At 49.0% G+C, this 14,977-nt stretch overlaps 27 non-coding genes across 27 annotated transcripts in view; 18 read left to right on the top strand and 9 right to left on the bottom strand.

The window, feature by feature from the left end:
* The first annotated feature begins 124 nt into the window (after positions 1–124).
* Positions 125–196, top strand: TRNAW-CCA (transfer RNA tryptophan (anticodon CCA)). Its single transcript has one exon. It is a non-coding gene; the product is annotated as a tRNA-Trp (tRNA).
* Positions 197–267: 71 nt separating this feature from the next.
* Positions 268–338, bottom strand: TRNAG-GCC (transfer RNA glycine (anticodon GCC)). Its single transcript has one exon. It is a non-coding gene; the product is annotated as a tRNA-Gly (tRNA).
* A 1,162-nt stretch (positions 339–1,500) lies between these two features.
* Positions 1,501–1,574, top strand: TRNAN-GUU (transfer RNA asparagine (anticodon GUU)). Its single transcript has one exon. It is a non-coding gene; the product is annotated as a tRNA-Asn (tRNA).
* Positions 1,575–1,810: 236 nt separating this feature from the next.
* On the top strand, positions 1,811–1,882 carry TRNAW-CCA (transfer RNA tryptophan (anticodon CCA)). The gene has a single exon. It is a non-coding gene; the product is annotated as a tRNA-Trp (tRNA).
* Positions 1,883–1,953: 71 nt separating this feature from the next.
* TRNAG-GCC (transfer RNA glycine (anticodon GCC)) lies at positions 1,954–2,024 on the bottom strand. Its single transcript has one exon. It is a non-coding gene; the product is annotated as a tRNA-Gly (tRNA).
* Positions 2,025–3,185: 1,161 nt separating this feature from the next.
* On the top strand, positions 3,186–3,259 carry TRNAN-GUU (transfer RNA asparagine (anticodon GUU)). The gene has a single exon. It is a non-coding gene; the product is annotated as a tRNA-Asn (tRNA).
* A 236-nt stretch (positions 3,260–3,495) lies between these two features.
* On the top strand, positions 3,496–3,567 carry TRNAW-CCA (transfer RNA tryptophan (anticodon CCA)). Its single transcript has one exon. It is a non-coding gene; the product is annotated as a tRNA-Trp (tRNA).
* Positions 3,568–3,638: 71 nt separating this feature from the next.
* TRNAG-GCC (transfer RNA glycine (anticodon GCC)) lies at positions 3,639–3,709 on the bottom strand. Its single transcript has one exon. It is a non-coding gene; the product is annotated as a tRNA-Gly (tRNA).
* A 1,162-nt stretch (positions 3,710–4,871) lies between these two features.
* Positions 4,872–4,945, top strand: TRNAN-GUU (transfer RNA asparagine (anticodon GUU)). The gene has a single exon. It is a non-coding gene; the product is annotated as a tRNA-Asn (tRNA).
* A 236-nt stretch (positions 4,946–5,181) lies between these two features.
* On the top strand, positions 5,182–5,253 carry TRNAW-CCA (transfer RNA tryptophan (anticodon CCA)). The gene has a single exon. It is a non-coding gene; the product is annotated as a tRNA-Trp (tRNA).
* A 71-nt stretch (positions 5,254–5,324) lies between these two features.
* Positions 5,325–5,395, bottom strand: TRNAG-GCC (transfer RNA glycine (anticodon GCC)). The gene has a single exon. It is a non-coding gene; the product is annotated as a tRNA-Gly (tRNA).
* Positions 5,396–6,556: 1,161 nt separating this feature from the next.
* On the top strand, positions 6,557–6,630 carry TRNAN-GUU (transfer RNA asparagine (anticodon GUU)). The gene has a single exon. It is a non-coding gene; the product is annotated as a tRNA-Asn (tRNA).
* Positions 6,631–6,866: 236 nt separating this feature from the next.
* On the top strand, positions 6,867–6,938 carry TRNAW-CCA (transfer RNA tryptophan (anticodon CCA)). The gene has a single exon. It is a non-coding gene; the product is annotated as a tRNA-Trp (tRNA).
* Positions 6,939–7,009: 71 nt separating this feature from the next.
* On the bottom strand, positions 7,010–7,080 carry TRNAG-GCC (transfer RNA glycine (anticodon GCC)). The gene has a single exon. It is a non-coding gene; the product is annotated as a tRNA-Gly (tRNA).
* A 1,145-nt stretch (positions 7,081–8,225) lies between these two features.
* Positions 8,226–8,299, top strand: TRNAN-GUU (transfer RNA asparagine (anticodon GUU)). The gene has a single exon. It is a non-coding gene; the product is annotated as a tRNA-Asn (tRNA).
* A 236-nt stretch (positions 8,300–8,535) lies between these two features.
* On the top strand, positions 8,536–8,607 carry TRNAW-CCA (transfer RNA tryptophan (anticodon CCA)). The gene has a single exon. It is a non-coding gene; the product is annotated as a tRNA-Trp (tRNA).
* A 71-nt stretch (positions 8,608–8,678) lies between these two features.
* On the bottom strand, positions 8,679–8,749 carry TRNAG-GCC (transfer RNA glycine (anticodon GCC)). Its single transcript has one exon. It is a non-coding gene; the product is annotated as a tRNA-Gly (tRNA).
* A 1,161-nt stretch (positions 8,750–9,910) lies between these two features.
* TRNAN-GUU (transfer RNA asparagine (anticodon GUU)) lies at positions 9,911–9,984 on the top strand. Its single transcript has one exon. It is a non-coding gene; the product is annotated as a tRNA-Asn (tRNA).
* A 236-nt stretch (positions 9,985–10,220) lies between these two features.
* On the top strand, positions 10,221–10,292 carry TRNAW-CCA (transfer RNA tryptophan (anticodon CCA)). The gene has a single exon. It is a non-coding gene; the product is annotated as a tRNA-Trp (tRNA).
* Positions 10,293–10,363: 71 nt separating this feature from the next.
* On the bottom strand, positions 10,364–10,434 carry TRNAG-GCC (transfer RNA glycine (anticodon GCC)). Its single transcript has one exon. It is a non-coding gene; the product is annotated as a tRNA-Gly (tRNA).
* A 1,145-nt stretch (positions 10,435–11,579) lies between these two features.
* On the top strand, positions 11,580–11,653 carry TRNAN-GUU (transfer RNA asparagine (anticodon GUU)). The gene has a single exon. It is a non-coding gene; the product is annotated as a tRNA-Asn (tRNA).
* Positions 11,654–11,889: 236 nt separating this feature from the next.
* Positions 11,890–11,961, top strand: TRNAW-CCA (transfer RNA tryptophan (anticodon CCA)). The gene has a single exon. It is a non-coding gene; the product is annotated as a tRNA-Trp (tRNA).
* A 71-nt stretch (positions 11,962–12,032) lies between these two features.
* On the bottom strand, positions 12,033–12,103 carry TRNAG-GCC (transfer RNA glycine (anticodon GCC)). The gene has a single exon. It is a non-coding gene; the product is annotated as a tRNA-Gly (tRNA).
* A 1,145-nt stretch (positions 12,104–13,248) lies between these two features.
* On the top strand, positions 13,249–13,322 carry TRNAN-GUU (transfer RNA asparagine (anticodon GUU)). Its single transcript has one exon. It is a non-coding gene; the product is annotated as a tRNA-Asn (tRNA).
* Positions 13,323–13,550: 228 nt separating this feature from the next.
* Positions 13,551–13,622, top strand: TRNAW-CCA (transfer RNA tryptophan (anticodon CCA)). Its single transcript has one exon. It is a non-coding gene; the product is annotated as a tRNA-Trp (tRNA).
* A 71-nt stretch (positions 13,623–13,693) lies between these two features.
* TRNAG-GCC (transfer RNA glycine (anticodon GCC)) lies at positions 13,694–13,764 on the bottom strand. Its single transcript has one exon. It is a non-coding gene; the product is annotated as a tRNA-Gly (tRNA).
* Positions 13,765–14,925: 1,161 nt separating this feature from the next.
* The window catches only part of TRNAN-GUU (transfer RNA asparagine (anticodon GUU)), a 74-nt gene continuing 22 nt past the window's right edge, over positions 14,926–14,977 (top strand). Inside the window, exon 1 of the tRNA in view lies at positions 14,926–14,977. This exon is cut by the window's right edge and continues 22 nt beyond it. This is a non-coding gene — a tRNA (tRNA-Asn).

Genomic DNA, 14,977 nt, shown 5'->3' with positions numbered 1-14,977 from the left:
AATAATTAGGATAGAATACAAAAGGCCAAGCCCTGTAATACAACCTTAGGCATATAAGCAGAGGAAAATAAGTCAAAAGGCCCACAGCATTTGTTCATCTGGCATCGAAGGCTGCAAGTGTAAGGACCTCGTGGCGCAACGGTAGCGCGTCTGACTCCAGATCAGAAGGTTGCGTGTTCAAATCACGTCGGGGTCACTGCTTACCATTTTATTCCCCACTGAGTTCATATATATCATTTCGAAAACAAAGTCAAAAGAAAGCAACCTTGCATTGGCCGGGAATCGAACCCGGGCCTCCCGCGTGGCAGGCGAGAATTCTACCACTGAACCACCAATGCTTCACATGGTGTGTTCACAGCAAGAGCTCTGTCCAAGACAGTGGTCAGGTTCACACACTTAAATTGTACACATATGAACAAAGTGTGCGCAGCAGACATGATAACGCTAACGTTTCACATGATGATGGCAAGAATCAGATGCAGGAGACTATAAGTAATAATGTCTTTGCATTTGCTGAGGTCACTGGCTTGGTACTAGAGTTGTGGTTATCAGGGCATGATGGCAGGCTGCTCCTGACAGAAGTGGCTCACAGAATGCACCCGCCAGATCACCAGCACTATTGTGTTTCAGATCATGTCACTGAACTCTCCTCCTGGAAAATCCTTCCCACTGGCTTTGCCAGATTCTGTGTCCTCCCCAAAATGCTGGGGTGAAACGGGCAGAGTTCTGCGCCCTGCGCCCCTTTACGCGTCCCTAACGCCATCCCAACGCGCCCTGGTCGGGCACAGCCCTGATCGGGCTTAGATCACTGGAGCCTCTGGAGATCAAGAACTCCGGAAGCCTAGGGTCAGGCCTATTGCAGAGGCATCTTGTGCCTGGCCATTCCGGGATTGTTGTGTTTCAGGGCCTAGCCATCAGTACTCCTGGGATTTCTTTCCATGAGAACCCTCATGTCCCTGTCCTCCCACAAGCCCGAGCTTTTATGTAAAAATAAAGTGTGCTCTGTGGGCCTTCCCCTATGTGCTCTCTGCCTAATCTCTTTCTCCCAAGCTGAGCTCTGCAGGTAAATGTATCTATCTGACTGAGGGGCTAGGGAGGGCCTTTCCCAGCAGTCTTACAAGCCAAGAGTTCAGAGAAAGCACCTGCTCTGGGAAGGAGACTCTGCTCACAGAGAAGACAAGTCCAACATAACACAGTGAAGATGGGATGGGCAAGACACACGCCTCACGGGCTGGTAGCACGCAAACAGAGGAGCAGGGAGCTACGCTAAGCAGGCAAAGAGAAAAGGCATGTATGAGTCTCATGCACTGTGACCGGTAGTAATACTGGCTCTAACACCATTAGACAGTAGTCTACACATCATAGATTACAACAGTAACAAGACACTAAGCAAATGACAAATGCTGTATGGCATAAAGACGCCTTATATAATACAAGCTCCAGGCAGGCGCACACATGTCAAGACATATATTGAGTCTCAGGAAATGTATACAGTCAATAGTCTCTGTGGCGCAATCGGTTAGCGCGTTCGGCTGTTAACCGAAAGGTTGGTGGTTCAAGCCCACCCAGGGACGTAGCCTTTTGTCTGCATGAAACACAGATACGTACCTTTGCTCTTTCCTGCGTGCGATCCTTTCCCTGAATAGTTCAATCCTCAGCGTTCTCACTGCACCTGCAGTCAATTTCAATAATTAGGATAGAAAACAAAAGGCCAAGCCCTGTAATACAACCGTAGGCATATAAGCAGAGGAAAATAAGTCAAAAGGCCCACAGCATTTGTTCATCTGGCATCGAAGGCTGCAAGTGTAAGGACCTCGTGGCGCAACGGTAGCGCGTCTGACTCCAGATCAGAAGGTTGCGTGTTCAAATCACGTCGGGGTCACTGCTTACCATTTTATTCCCCACTGAGTTCATATATATCATTTCGAAAACAAAGTCAAAAGAAAGCAACCTTGCATTGGCCGGGAATCGAACCCGGGCCTCCCGTGTGGCAGGCGAGAATTCTACCACTGAACCACCAATGCTTCACATGGTGTGTTCACAGCAAGAGCTCTGTCCAAGACAGTGGTCAGGTTCACACACTTAAATTGTACACATATGAACAAAGTGTGCGCAGCAGACATGATAACGCCAATGTTTCACATGATGATGGCAAGAATCAGATGCAGGAGACTATAAGTAATAATGTCTTTGCATTTGCTGAGGTCACTGGCTTGGTACTAGAGTTGTGGTTATCAGGGCATGATGGCAGGCTGCTCCTGACAGAAGTGGCTCACAGAATGCACCCGCCAGATCACCAGCACTATTGTGTTTGAGATCATGTCACTGAACTCTCCTCCTGGAAAATCATTCCCACTGGCTTTGCCAGATTCTGTGTCCTCCCCAAAATGCTGGGGTGAAACGGGCAGAGTTCTGCGCCCTGCGCCCCTTTACGCGTCCCTAACGCCATCCCAACGCGCCCTGGTCGGGCACAGCCCTAGTCGGGCTTAGATCACTGGAGCCTCTGGAGATCAAGAACTCCGGAAGCCTAGGGTCAGGCCTATTGCAGAGGCATCTTGTGCCTGGCCATTCCGGGATTGTTGTGTTTCAGGGCCTAGCCATCAATACTCCTGGGATTTCTTTCCATGAGAACCCTCATGTCCCTGTCCTCCCACAAGCCCGAGCTTTTATGTAAAATAAAGTGTGCTCTGTGGGCCTTCCCCTATGTGCTCTCTGCCTAATCTCTTTCTCCCAAGCTGAGCTCTGCAGGTAAATGTATCTATCTGACTGAGGGGCTAGGGAGGGCCTTTCCCAGCAGTCTTACAAGCCAAGAGTTCAGAGAAAGCACCTGCTCTGGGAAGGAGACTCTGCTCACAGAGAAGACAAGTCCAACATAACACAGTGAAGATGGGATGGGCAAGACACACGCCTCACGGGCTGGTAGCACGCAAACAGAGGAGCAGGGAGCTACGCTAAGCAGGCAAAGAGAAAAGTCATGTATGAGTCTCATGCACTGTGACCGGTAGTAATACTGGCTCTAACACCATTAGACAGTAGTCTACACATCATAAATTACAACAGTAACAAGACACTAAGCAAATGACAAATGCTGTATGGCATAAAGACGCCTTATATAATACAAGCTCCAGGCAGGCGCACACATGTCAAGACATATATTGAGTCTCAGGAAATGTATACAGTCAATAGTCTCTGTGGCGCAATCGGTTAGCGCGTTCGGCTGTTAACCGAAAGGTTGGTGGTTCAAGCCCACCCAGGGACGTAGCCTTTTGTCTGCATGAAACACAGATACATACCTTTGCTCTTTCCTGCGTGCGATCCTTTCCCTGAATAGTTCAATCCTCAGCGTTCTTACTGCACCTGCAGTCAATTTCAATAATTAGGATAGAAAACAAAAGGCCAAGCCCTGTAATACAACCGTAGGCATATAAGCAGAGGAAAATAAGTCAAAAGGCCCACAGCATTTGATCATCTGGCATCGAAGGCTGCAAGTGTAAGGACCTCGTGGCGCAACGGTAGCGCGTCTGACTCCAGATCAGAAGGTTGCGTGTTCAAATCACGTCGGGGTCACTGCTTACCATTTTATTCCCCACTGAGTTCATATATATCATTTCGAAAACAAAGTCAAAAGAGAGCAACCTTGCATTGGCCGGGAATCGAACCCGGGCCTCCCGCGTGGCAGGCGAGAATTCTACCACTGAACCACCAATGCTTCACATGGTGTGTTCACAGCAAGAGCTCTGTCCAAGACAGTGGTCAGGTTCACACACTTAAATTGTACACATATGAACAAAGTGTGCGCAGCAGACATGATAACGCCAACGTTTCACATGATGATGGCAAGAATCAGATGCAGGAGACTATAAGTAATAATGTCTTTGCATTTGCTGAGGTCACTGGCTTGGTACTAGAGTTGTGGATATCAGGGCATGATGGCAGGCTGCTCCTGACAGAAGTGGCTCACAGAATGCACCCGCCAGATCACAAGCACTATTGTGTTTCAGATCATGTCACTGAACTCTCCTCCTGGAAAATCCTTCCCACTGGCTTTGCCAGATTCTGTGTCCTCCCAAAAATGCTGGGGTGAAACGGGCAGAGTTCTGCGCCCTGCGCCCCTTTACGCGTCCCTAACGCCATCCCAACGCGCCCTGGTCGGGCACAGCCCTGGTCGGGCTTAGACCACTGGAGCCTCTGGAGATCAAGAACTCCGGAAGCCTAGGGTCAGGTCTATTGCAGAGGCATCTTGTGCCTGGCCATTCCGGGATTGTTGTGTTTCAGGGCCTAGCCATCAATACTCCTGGGATTTCTTTCCATGAGAACCCTCATGTCCCTGTCCTCCCACAAGCCCGAGCTTTTATGTAAAAATAAAGTGTGCTCTGTGGGCCTTCCCCTATGTGCTCTCTGCCTAATCTCTTTCTCCCAAGCTGAGCTCTGCAGGTAAATGTATCTATCTGACTGAGGGGCTAGGGAGGGCCTTTCCCAGCAGTCTTACAAGCCAAGAGTTCAGAGAAAGCACCTGCTCTGGGAAGGAGACTCTGCTCACAGAGAAGACAAGTCCAACATAACACAGTGAAGATGGGATGGGCAAGACACACGCCTCACGGGCTGGTAGCACGCAAACAGAGGAGCAGGGAGCTACGCTAAGCAGGCAAAGAGAAAAGGCATGTATGAGTCTCATGCACTGTGACCGGTAGTAATACTGGCTCTAACACCATTAGACAGTAGTCTACACATCATAGATTACAACAGTAACAAGACACTAAGCAAATGACAAATGCTGTATGGCATAAAGACGCCTTATATAATACAAGCTCCAGGCAGGCGCACACATGTCAAGACATATATTGAGTCTCAGGAAATGTATACAGTCAATAGTCTCTGTGGCGCAATCGGTTAGCGCGTTCGGCTGTTAACCGAAAGGTTGGTGGTTCAAGCCCACCCAGGGACGTAGCCTTTTGTCTGCATGAAACACAGATACGTACCTTTGCTCTTTCCTGCGTGCGATCCTTTCCCTGAATAGTTCAATCCTCAGCGTTCTCACTGCACCTGCAGTCAATTTCAATAATTAGGATAGAAAACAAAAGGCCAAGCCCTGTAATACAACCGTAGGCATATAAGCAGAGGAAAATAAGTCAAAAGGCCCACAGCATTTGTTCATCTGGCATCGAAGGCTGCAAGTGTAAGGACCTCGTGGCGCAACGGTAGCGCGTCTGACTCCAGATCAGAAGGTTGCGTGTTCAAATCACGTCGGGGTCACTGCTTACCATTTTATTCCCCACTGAGTTCATATATATCATTTCGAAAACAAAGTCAAAAGAAAGCAACCTTGCATTGGCCGGGAATCGAACCCGGGCCTCCCGTGTGGCAGGCGAGAATTCTACCACTGAACCACCAATGCTTCACATGGTGTGTTCACAGCAAGAGCTCTGTCCAAGACAGTGGTCAGGTTCACACACTTAAATTGTACACATATGAACAAAGTGTGCGCAGCAGACATGATAACGCCAATGTTTCACATGATGATGGCAAGAATCAGATGCAGGAGACTATAAGTAATAATGTCTTTGCATTTGCTGAGGTCACTGGCTTGGTACTAGAGTTGTGGTTATCAGGGCATGATGGCAGGCTGCTCCTGACAGAAGTGGCTCACAGAATGCACCCGCCAGATCACCAGCACTATTGTGTTTGAGATCATGTCACTGAACTCTCCTCCTGGAAAATCATTCCCACTGGCTTTGCCAGATTCTGTGTCCTCCCCAAAATGCTGGGGTGAAACGGGCAGAGTTCTGCGCCCTGCGCCCCTTTACGCGTCCCTAACGCCATCCCAACGCGCCCTGGTCGGGCACAGCCCTAGTCGGGCTTAGATCACTGGAGCCTCTGGAGATCAAGAACTCCGGAAGCCTAGGGTCAGGCCTATTGCAGAGGCATCTTGTGCCTGGCCATTCCGGGATTGTTGTGTTTCAGGGCCTAGCCATCAATACTCCTGGGATTTCTTTCCATGAGAACCCTCATGTCCCTGTCCTCCCACAAGCCCGAGCTTTTATGTAAAATAAAGTGTGCTCTGTGGGCCTTCCCCTATGTGCTCTCTGCCTAATCTCTTTCTCCCAAGCTGAGCTCTGCAGGTAAATGTATCTATCTGACTGAGGGGCTAGGGAGGGCCTTTCCCAGCAGTCTTACAAGCCAAGAGTTCAGAGAAAGCACCTGCTCTGGGAAGGAGACTCTGCTCACAGAGAAGACAAGTCCAACATAACACAGTGAAGATGGGATGGGCAAGACACACGCCTCACGGGCTGATAGCACGCAAACAGAGGAGCAGGGAGCTACGCTAAGCAGGCAAAGAGAAAAGTCATGTATGAGTCTCATGCACTGTGACCGGTAGTAATACTGGCTCTAACACCATTAGACAGTAGTCTACACATCATAAATTACAACAGTAACAAGACACTAAGCAAATGACAAATGCTGTATGGCATAAAGACGCCTTATATAATACAAGCTCCAGGCAGGCGCACACATGTCAAGACATATATTGAGTCTCAGGAAATGTATACAGTCAATAGTCTCTGTGGCGCAATCGGTTAGCGCGTTCGGCTGTTAACCGAAAGGTTGGTGGTTCAAGCCCACCCAGGGACGTAGCCTTTTGTCTGCATGAAACACAGATACGTACCTTTGCTCTTTCCTGCGTGCGATCCTTTCCCTGAATAGTTCAATCCTCAGCGTTCTCACTGCACCTGCAGTCAATTTCAATAATTAGGATAGAAAACAAAAGGCCAAGCCCTGTAATACAACCGTAGGCATATAAGCAGAGGAAAATAAGTCAAAAGGCCCACAGCATTTGATCATCTGGCATCGAAGGCTGCAAGTGTAAGGACCTCGTGGCGCAACGGTAGCGCGTCTGACTCCAGATCAGAAGGTTGCGTGTTCAAATCACGTCGGGGTCACTGCTTACCATTTTATTCCCCACTGAGTTCATATATATCATTTCGAAAACAAAGTCAAAAGAAAGCAACCTTGCATTGGCCGGGAATCGAACCCGGGCCTCCCGCGTGGCAGGCGAGAATTCTACCACTGAACCACCAATGCTTCACATGGTGTGTTCACAGCAAGAGCTCTGTCCAAGACAGTGGTCAGGTTCACACACTTAAATTGTACACATATGAACAAAGTGTGCGCAGCAGACATGATAACGCCAACGTTTCACATGATGATGGCAAGAATCAGATGCAGGAGACTATAAGTAATAATGTCTTTGCATTTGCTGAGGTCACTGGCTTGGTACTAGAGTTGTGGTTATCAGGGCATGATGGCAGGCTGCTCCTGACAGAAGTGGCTCACAGAATGCACCCGCCAGATCACCAGCACTATTGTGTTTCAGATCATGTCACTGAACTCTCCTCCTGGAAAATCCTTCCCACTGGCTTTGCCAGTTTCTGTGTCCTCCCCAAAATGCTGGGGTGAAACGGGCAGAGTTCTGCGCCCTGCGCCCCTTTACGCGTCCCTAATGCCATCCCAACGCGCCCTGGTCGGGCTTAGATCACTGGAGCCTCTGGAGATCAAGAACTCCGGAAGCCTAGGGTCAGGCCTATTGCAGAGGCATCTTGTGCCTGGCCATTCCGGGATTGTTGTGTTTCAGGGCCTAGCCATCAATACTCCTGGGATTTCTTTCCAGGAGAACCCTCATGTCCCTGTCCTCCCACAAGCCCGAGCTTTTATGTAAAATAAAGTGTGCTCTGTGGGCCTTCCCCTATGTGCTCTCTGCCTAATCTCTTTCTCCCAAGCTGAGCTCTGCAGGTAAATGTATCTATCTGACTGAGGGGCTAGGGAGGGCCTTTCCCAGCAGTCTTACAAGCCAAGAGTTCAGAGAAAGCACCTGCTCTGGGAAGGAGACTCTGCTCACAGAGAAGACAAGTCCAACATAACACAGTGAAGATGGGATGGGCAAGACACACGCCTCACGGGCTGGTAGCACGCAAACAGAGGAGCAGGGAGCTACGCTAAGCAGGCAAAGAGAAAAGTCATGTATGAGTCTCATGCACTGTGACCGGTAGTAATACTGGCTCTAACACCATTAGACAGTAGTCTACACATCATAAATTACAACAGTAACAAGACACTAAGCAAATGACAAATGCTGTATGGCATAAAGACGCCTTATATAATACAAGCTCCAGGCAGGCGCACACATGTCAAGACATATATTGAGTCTCAGGAAATGTATACAGTCAATAGTCTCTGTGGCGCAATCGGTTAGCGCGTTCGGCTGTTAACCGAAAGGTTGGTGGTTCAAGCCCACCCAGGGACGTAGCCTTTTGTCTGCATGAAACACAGATACGTACCTTTGCTCTTTCCTGCGTGCGATCCTTTCCCTGAATAGTTCAATCCTCAGCGTTCTCACTGCACCTGCAGTCAATTTCAATAATTAGGATAGAAAACAAAAGGCCAAGCCCTGTAATACAACCGTAGGCATATAAGCAGAGGAAAATAAGTCAAAAGGCCCACAGCATTTGTTCATCTGGCATCGAAGGCTGCAAGTGTAAGGACCTCGTGGCGCAACGGTAGCGCGTCTGACTCCAGATCAGAAGGTTGCGTGTTCAAATCACGTCGGGGTCACTGCTTACCATTTTATTCCCCACTGAGTTCATATATATCATTTCGAAAACAAAGTCAAAAGAAAGCAACCTTGCATTGGCCGGGAATCGAACCCGGGCCTCCCGTGTGGCAGGCGAGAATTCTACCACTGAACCACCAATGCTTCACATGGTGTGTTCACAGCAAGAGCTCTGTCCAAGACAGTGGTCAGGTTCACACACTTAAATTGTACACATATGAACAAAGTGTGCGCAGCAGACATGATAACGCCAATGTTTCACATGATGATGGCAAGAATCAGATGCAGGAGACTATAAGTAATAATGTCTTTGCATTTGCTGAGGTCACTGGCTTGGTACTAGAGTTGTGGTTATCAGGGCATGATGGCAGGCTGCTCCTGACAGAAGTGGCTCACAGAATGCACCCGCCAGATCACCAGCACTATTGTGTTTGAGATCATGTCACTGAACTCTCCTCCTGGAAAATCATTCCCACTGGCTTTGCCAGATTCTGTGTCCTCCCCAAAATGCTGGGGTGAAACGGGCAGAGTTCTGCGCCCTGCGCCCCTTTACGCGTCCCTAACGCCATCCCAACGCGCCCTGGTCGGGCACAGCCCTAGTCGGGCTTAGATCACTGGAGCCTCTGGAGATCAAGAACTCCGGAAGCCTAGGGTCAGGCCTATTGCAGAGGCATCTTGTGCCTGGCCATTCCGGGATTGTTGTGTTTCAGGGCCTAGCCATCAATACTCCTGGGATTTCTTTCCATGAGAACCCTCATGTCCCTGTCCTCCCACAAGCCCGAGCTTTTATGTAAAATAAAGTGTGCTCTGTGGGCCTTCCCCTATGTGCTCTCTGCCTAATCTCTTTCTCCCAAGCTGAGCTCTGCAGGTAAATGTATCTATCTGACTGAGGGGCTAGGGAGGGCCTTTCCCAGCAGTCTTACAAGCCAAGAGTTCAGAGAAAGCACCTGCTCTGGGAAGGAGACTCTGCTCACAGAGAAGACAAGTCCAACATAACACAGTGAAGATGGGATGGGCAAGACACACGCCTCACGGGCTGATAGCACGCAAACAGAGGAGCAGGGAGCTACGCTAAGCAGGCAAAGAGAAAAGTCATGTATGAGTCTCATGCACTGTGACCGGTAGTAATACTGGCTCTAACACCATTAGACAGTAGTCTACACATCATAAATTACAACAGTAACAAGACACTAAGCAAATGACAAATGCTGTATGGCATAAAGACGCCTTATATAATACAAGCTCCAGGCAGGCGCACACATGTCAAGACATATATTGAGTCTCAGGAAATGTATACAGTCAATAGTCTCTGTGGCGCAATCGGTTAGCGCGTTCGGCTGTTAACCGAAAGGTTGGTGGTTCAAGCCCACCCAGGGACGTAGCCTTTTGTCTGCATGAAACACAGATACGTACCTTTGCTCTTTCCTGCGTGCGATCCTTTCCCTGAATAGTTCAATCCTCAGCGTTCTCACTGCACCTGCAGTCAATTTCAATAATTAGGATAGAAAACAAAAGGCCAAGCCCTGTAATACAACCGTAGGCATATAAGCAGAGGAAAATAAGTCAAAAGGCCCACAGCATTTGATCATCTGGCATCGAAGGCTGCAAGTGTAAGGACCTCGTGGCGCAACGGTAGCGCGTCTGACTCCAGATCAGAAGGTTGCGTGTTCAAATCACGTCGGGGTCACTGCTTACCATTTTATTCCCCACTGAGTTCATATATATCATTTCGAAAACAAAGTCAAAAGAAAGCAACCTTGCATTGGCCGGGAATCGAACCCGGGCCTCCCGCGTGGCAGGCGAGAATTCTACCACTGAACCACCAATGCTTCACATGGTGTGTTCACAGCAAGAGCTCTGTCCAAGACAGTGGTCAGGTTCACACACTTAAATTGTACACATATGAACAAAGTGTGCGCAGCAGACATGATAACGCCAACGTTTCACATGATGATGGCAAGAATCAGATGCAGGAGACTATAAGTAATAATGTCTTTGCATTTGCTGAGGTCACTGGCTTGGTACTAGAGTTGTGGTTATCAGGGCATGATGGCAGGCTGCTCCTGACAGAAGTGGCTCACAGAATGCACCCGCCAGATCACCAGCACTATTGTGTTTCAGATCATGTCACTGAACTCTCCTCCTGGAAAATCCTTCCCACTGGCTTTGCCAGTTTCTGTGTCCTCCCCAAAATGCTGGGGTGAAACGGGCAGAGTTCTGCGCCCTGCGCCCCTTTACGCGTCCCTAATGCCATCCCAACGCGCCCTGGTCGGGCTTAGATCACTGGAGCCTCTGGAGATCAAGAACTCCGGAAGCCTAGGGTCAGGCCTATTGCAGAGGCATCTTGTGCCTGGCCATTCCGGGATTGTTGTGTTTCAGGGCCTAGCCATCAATACTCCTGGGATTTCTTTCCAGGAGAACCCTCATGTCCCTGTCCTCCCACAAGCCCGAGCTTTTATGTAAAATAAAGTGTGCTCTGTGGGCCTTCCCCTATGTGCTCTCTGCCTAATCTCTTTCTCCCAAGCTGAGCTCTGCAGGTAAATGTATCTATCTGACTGAGGGGCTAGGGAGGGCCTTTCCCAGCAGTCTTACAAGCCAAGAGTTCAGAGAAAGCACCTGCTCTGGGAAGGAGACTCTGCTCACAGAGAAGACAAGTCCAACATAACACAGTGAAGATGGGATGGGCAAGACACACGCCTCACGGGCTGGTAGCACGCAAACAGAGGAGCAGGGAGCTACGCTAAGCAGGCAAAGAGAAAAGTCATGTATGAGTCTCATGCACTGTGACCGGTAGTAATACTGGCTCTAACACCATTAGACAGTAGTCTACACATCATAAATTACAACAGTAACAAGACACTAAGCAAATGACAAATGCTGTATGGCATAAAGACGCCTTATATAATACAAGCTCCAGGCAGGCGCACACATGTCAAGACATATATTGAGTCTCAGGAAATGTATACAGTCAATAGTCTCTGTGGCGCAATCGGTTAGCGCGTTCGGCTGTTAACCGAAAGGTTGGTGGTTCAAGCCCACCCAGGGACGTAGCCTTTTGTCTGCATGAAACACAGATACGTACCTTTGCTCTTTCCTGCGTGCGATCCTTTCCCTGAATAGTTCAATCCTCAGCGTTCTCACTGCACCTGCAGTCAATTTCAATAATTAGGATAGAAAACAAAAGGCCAAGCCCTGTAATACAACCGTAGGCATATAAGCAGAGGAAAATAAGTCAAAAGGCCCACAGCATTTGATCATCTGGCATCGAAGGCTGCAAGTGTAAGGACCTCGTGGCGCAACGGTAGCGCGTCTGACTCCAGATCAGAAGGTTGCGTGTTCAAATCACGTCGGGGTCACTGCTTACCATTTTATTCCCCACTGAGTTCATATATATCATTTCGAAAACAAAGTCAAAAGAAAGCAACCTTGCATTGGCCGGGAATCGAACCCGGGCCTCCCGCGTGGCAGGCGAGAATTCTACCACTGAACCACCAATGCTTCACATGGTGTGTTCACAGCAAGAGCTCTGTCCAATACAGTGGTCAGGTTCACACACTTAAATTGTACACATATGAACAAAGTGTGCGCAGCAGACATGATAACGCCAACGTTTCACATGATGATGGCAAGAATCAGATGCAGGAGACTATAAGTAATAATGTCTTTGCATTTGCTGAGGTCACTGGCTTGGTACTAGAGTTGTGGTTATCAGGGCATGATGGCAGGCTGCTCCTGACAGAAGTGGCTCACAGAATGCACCCGCCAGATCACCAGCACTATTGTGTTTCAGATCATGTCACTGAACTCTCCTCCTGGAAAATCCTTCCCACTGGCTTTGCCAGATTCTGTGTCCTCCCCAAAATGCTGGGGTGAAACGGGCAGAGTTCTGCGCCCTGCGCCCCTTTACGCGTCCCTAATGCCATCCCAACGCGCCCTGGTCGGGCTTAGATCACTGGAGCCTCTGGAGATCAAGAACTCCGGAAGCCTAGGGCCAGGCCTTTTGCAGAGGCATCTTGTGCCTGGCCATTCCGGGATTGTTGTGTTTCAGGGCCTAGCCATCAATACTCCTGGGATTTCTTTCCAGGAGAACCCTCATGTCCCTGTCCTCCCACAAGCCCGAGCTTTTATGTAAAATAAAGTGTGCTCTGTGGGCCTTCCCCTATGTGCTCTCTGCCTAATCTCTTTCTCCCAAGCTGAGCTCTGCAGGTAAATGTATCTATCTGACTGAGGGGCTAGGGAGGGCCTTTCCCAGCAGTCTTACAAGCCAAGAGTTCAGAGAAAGCACCTGCTCTGGGAAGGAGACTCTGCTCACAGAGAAGACAAGTCCAACATAACACAGTGAAGATGGGATGGGCAAGACACACGCCTCACGGGCTGGTAGCACGCAAACAGAGGAGCAGGGAGCTACGCTAAGCAGGCAAAGAGAAAAGTCATGTATGAGTCTCATGCACTGTGACCGGTAGTAATACTGGCTCTAACACCATTAGACAGTAGTCTACACATCATAAATTACAACAGTAACAAGACACTAAGCAAATGACAAATGCTGTATGGCATAAAGACGCCTTATATAATACAAGCTCCAAGCAGGCGCACACATGTCAAGACATATATTGAGTCTCAGGAAATGTATACAGTCAATAGTCTCTGTGGCGCAATCGGTTAGCGTGTTCGGCTGTTAACCGAAAGGTTGGTGGTTCAAGCCCACCCAGGGACGTTGCCTTTTGTCTGCATGAAACACAGATTTGCTCTTTCCTGCGTGCGATCCTTTCCCTGAATAGTTCAATCCTCAGCGTTCTCACTGCACCTGCAGTCAATTTCAATAATTAGGATAGAAAACAAAAGGCCAAGCCCTGTAATACAACCGTAGGCATATAAGCAGAGGAAAATAAGTCAAAAGGCCCACAGCATTTGTTCATCTGGCATCGAAGGCTGCAAGTGTAAGGACCTCGTGGCGCAACGGTAGCGCGTCTGACTCCAGATCAGAAGGTTGCGTGTTCAAATCACGTCGGGGTCACTGCTTACCATTTTATTCCCCACTGAGTTCATATATATCATTTCGAAAACAAAGTCAAAAGAAAGCAACCTTGCATTGGCGGGGAATCGAACCCGGGCCTCCCGCGTGGCAGGCGAGAATTCTACCACTGAACCACCAATGCTTCACATGGTGTGTTCATAGGCAGAGCTCTGTCCAAGACAGTGGTCAGGTTCACACACTTAAATTGTACACATATGAACAAAGTGTGCGCAGCAGACATGATAACGCCAACGTTTCACATGATGATGGCAAGAATCAGATGCAGGAGACTATAAGTAATAATGTCTTTGCATTTGCTGAGGTCACTGGCTTGGTACTAGAGTTGTGGTTATCAGGGCATGATGGCAGGCTGCTCCTGACAGAAGTGGCTCACAGAATGCACCCGCCAGATCACCAGCACTATTGTGTTTCAGATCATGTCACTGAACTCTCCTCCTGGAAAATCCTTCCCACTGGCTTTGCCAGATTCTGTGTCCTCCCCAAAATGCTGGGGTGAAACGGGCAGAGTTCTGCGCCCTGCGCCCCTTTACGCGTCCCTAACGCCATCCCAACGCGCCCTGGTCGGGCACAGCCCTGGTCGGGCTTAGATCACTGGAGCCTCTGGAGATCAAGAACTCCGGAAGCCTAGGGTCAGGTCTATTGCAGAGGCATCTTGTGCCTGGCCATTCCGGGATTGTTGTGTTTCAGGGCCTAGCCATCAATACTCCTGGGATTTCTTTCCAGGAGAACCCTCATGTCCCTGTCCTCCCACAAGCCCGAGCTTTTATGTAAAATAAAGTGTGCTCTGTGGGCCTTCCCCTATGTGCTCTCTGCCTAATCTCTTTCTCCCAAGCTGAGCTCTGCAGGTAAATGTATCTATCTGACTGAGGGGCTAGGGAGGGCCTTTCCCAGCAGTCTTACAAGCCAAGAGTTCAGAGAAAGCACCTGCTCTGGGAAGGAGACTCTGCTCACAGAGAAGACAAGTCCAACATAACACAGTGAAGATGGGATGGGCAAGACACACGCCTCACGGGCTGGTAGCACGCAAACAGAGGAGCAGGGAGCTACGCTAAGCAGGCAAAGAGAAAAGTCATGTATGAGTCTCATGCACTGTGACCGGTAGTAATACTGGCTCTAACACCATTAGACAGTAGTCTACACATCATAAATTACAACAGTAACAAGACACTAAGCAAATGACAAATGCTGTATGGCATAAAGACGCCTTATATAATACAAGCTCCAGGCAGGCGCACACATGTCAAGACATATATTGAGTCTCAGGAAATGTATACAGTCAATAGTCTCTGTGGCGCAATCGGTTAGCGCGTTCGGCTGTTAACCGAAAGGTTGGT

This window comes from Lissotriton vulgaris, chromosome 1_1 (assembly GCF_964263255.1).
Source record: "Lissotriton vulgaris chromosome 1_1, aLisVul1.2, whole genome shotgun sequence".
In the NCBI taxonomy this organism is placed as follows: Eukaryota; Metazoa; Chordata; class Amphibia; order Caudata; family Salamandridae; genus Lissotriton; species Lissotriton vulgaris.
The sequence above is the reverse complement of the archived record's forward strand: the minus strand, read 5'-3'. Positions and strand labels throughout refer to the sequence as shown.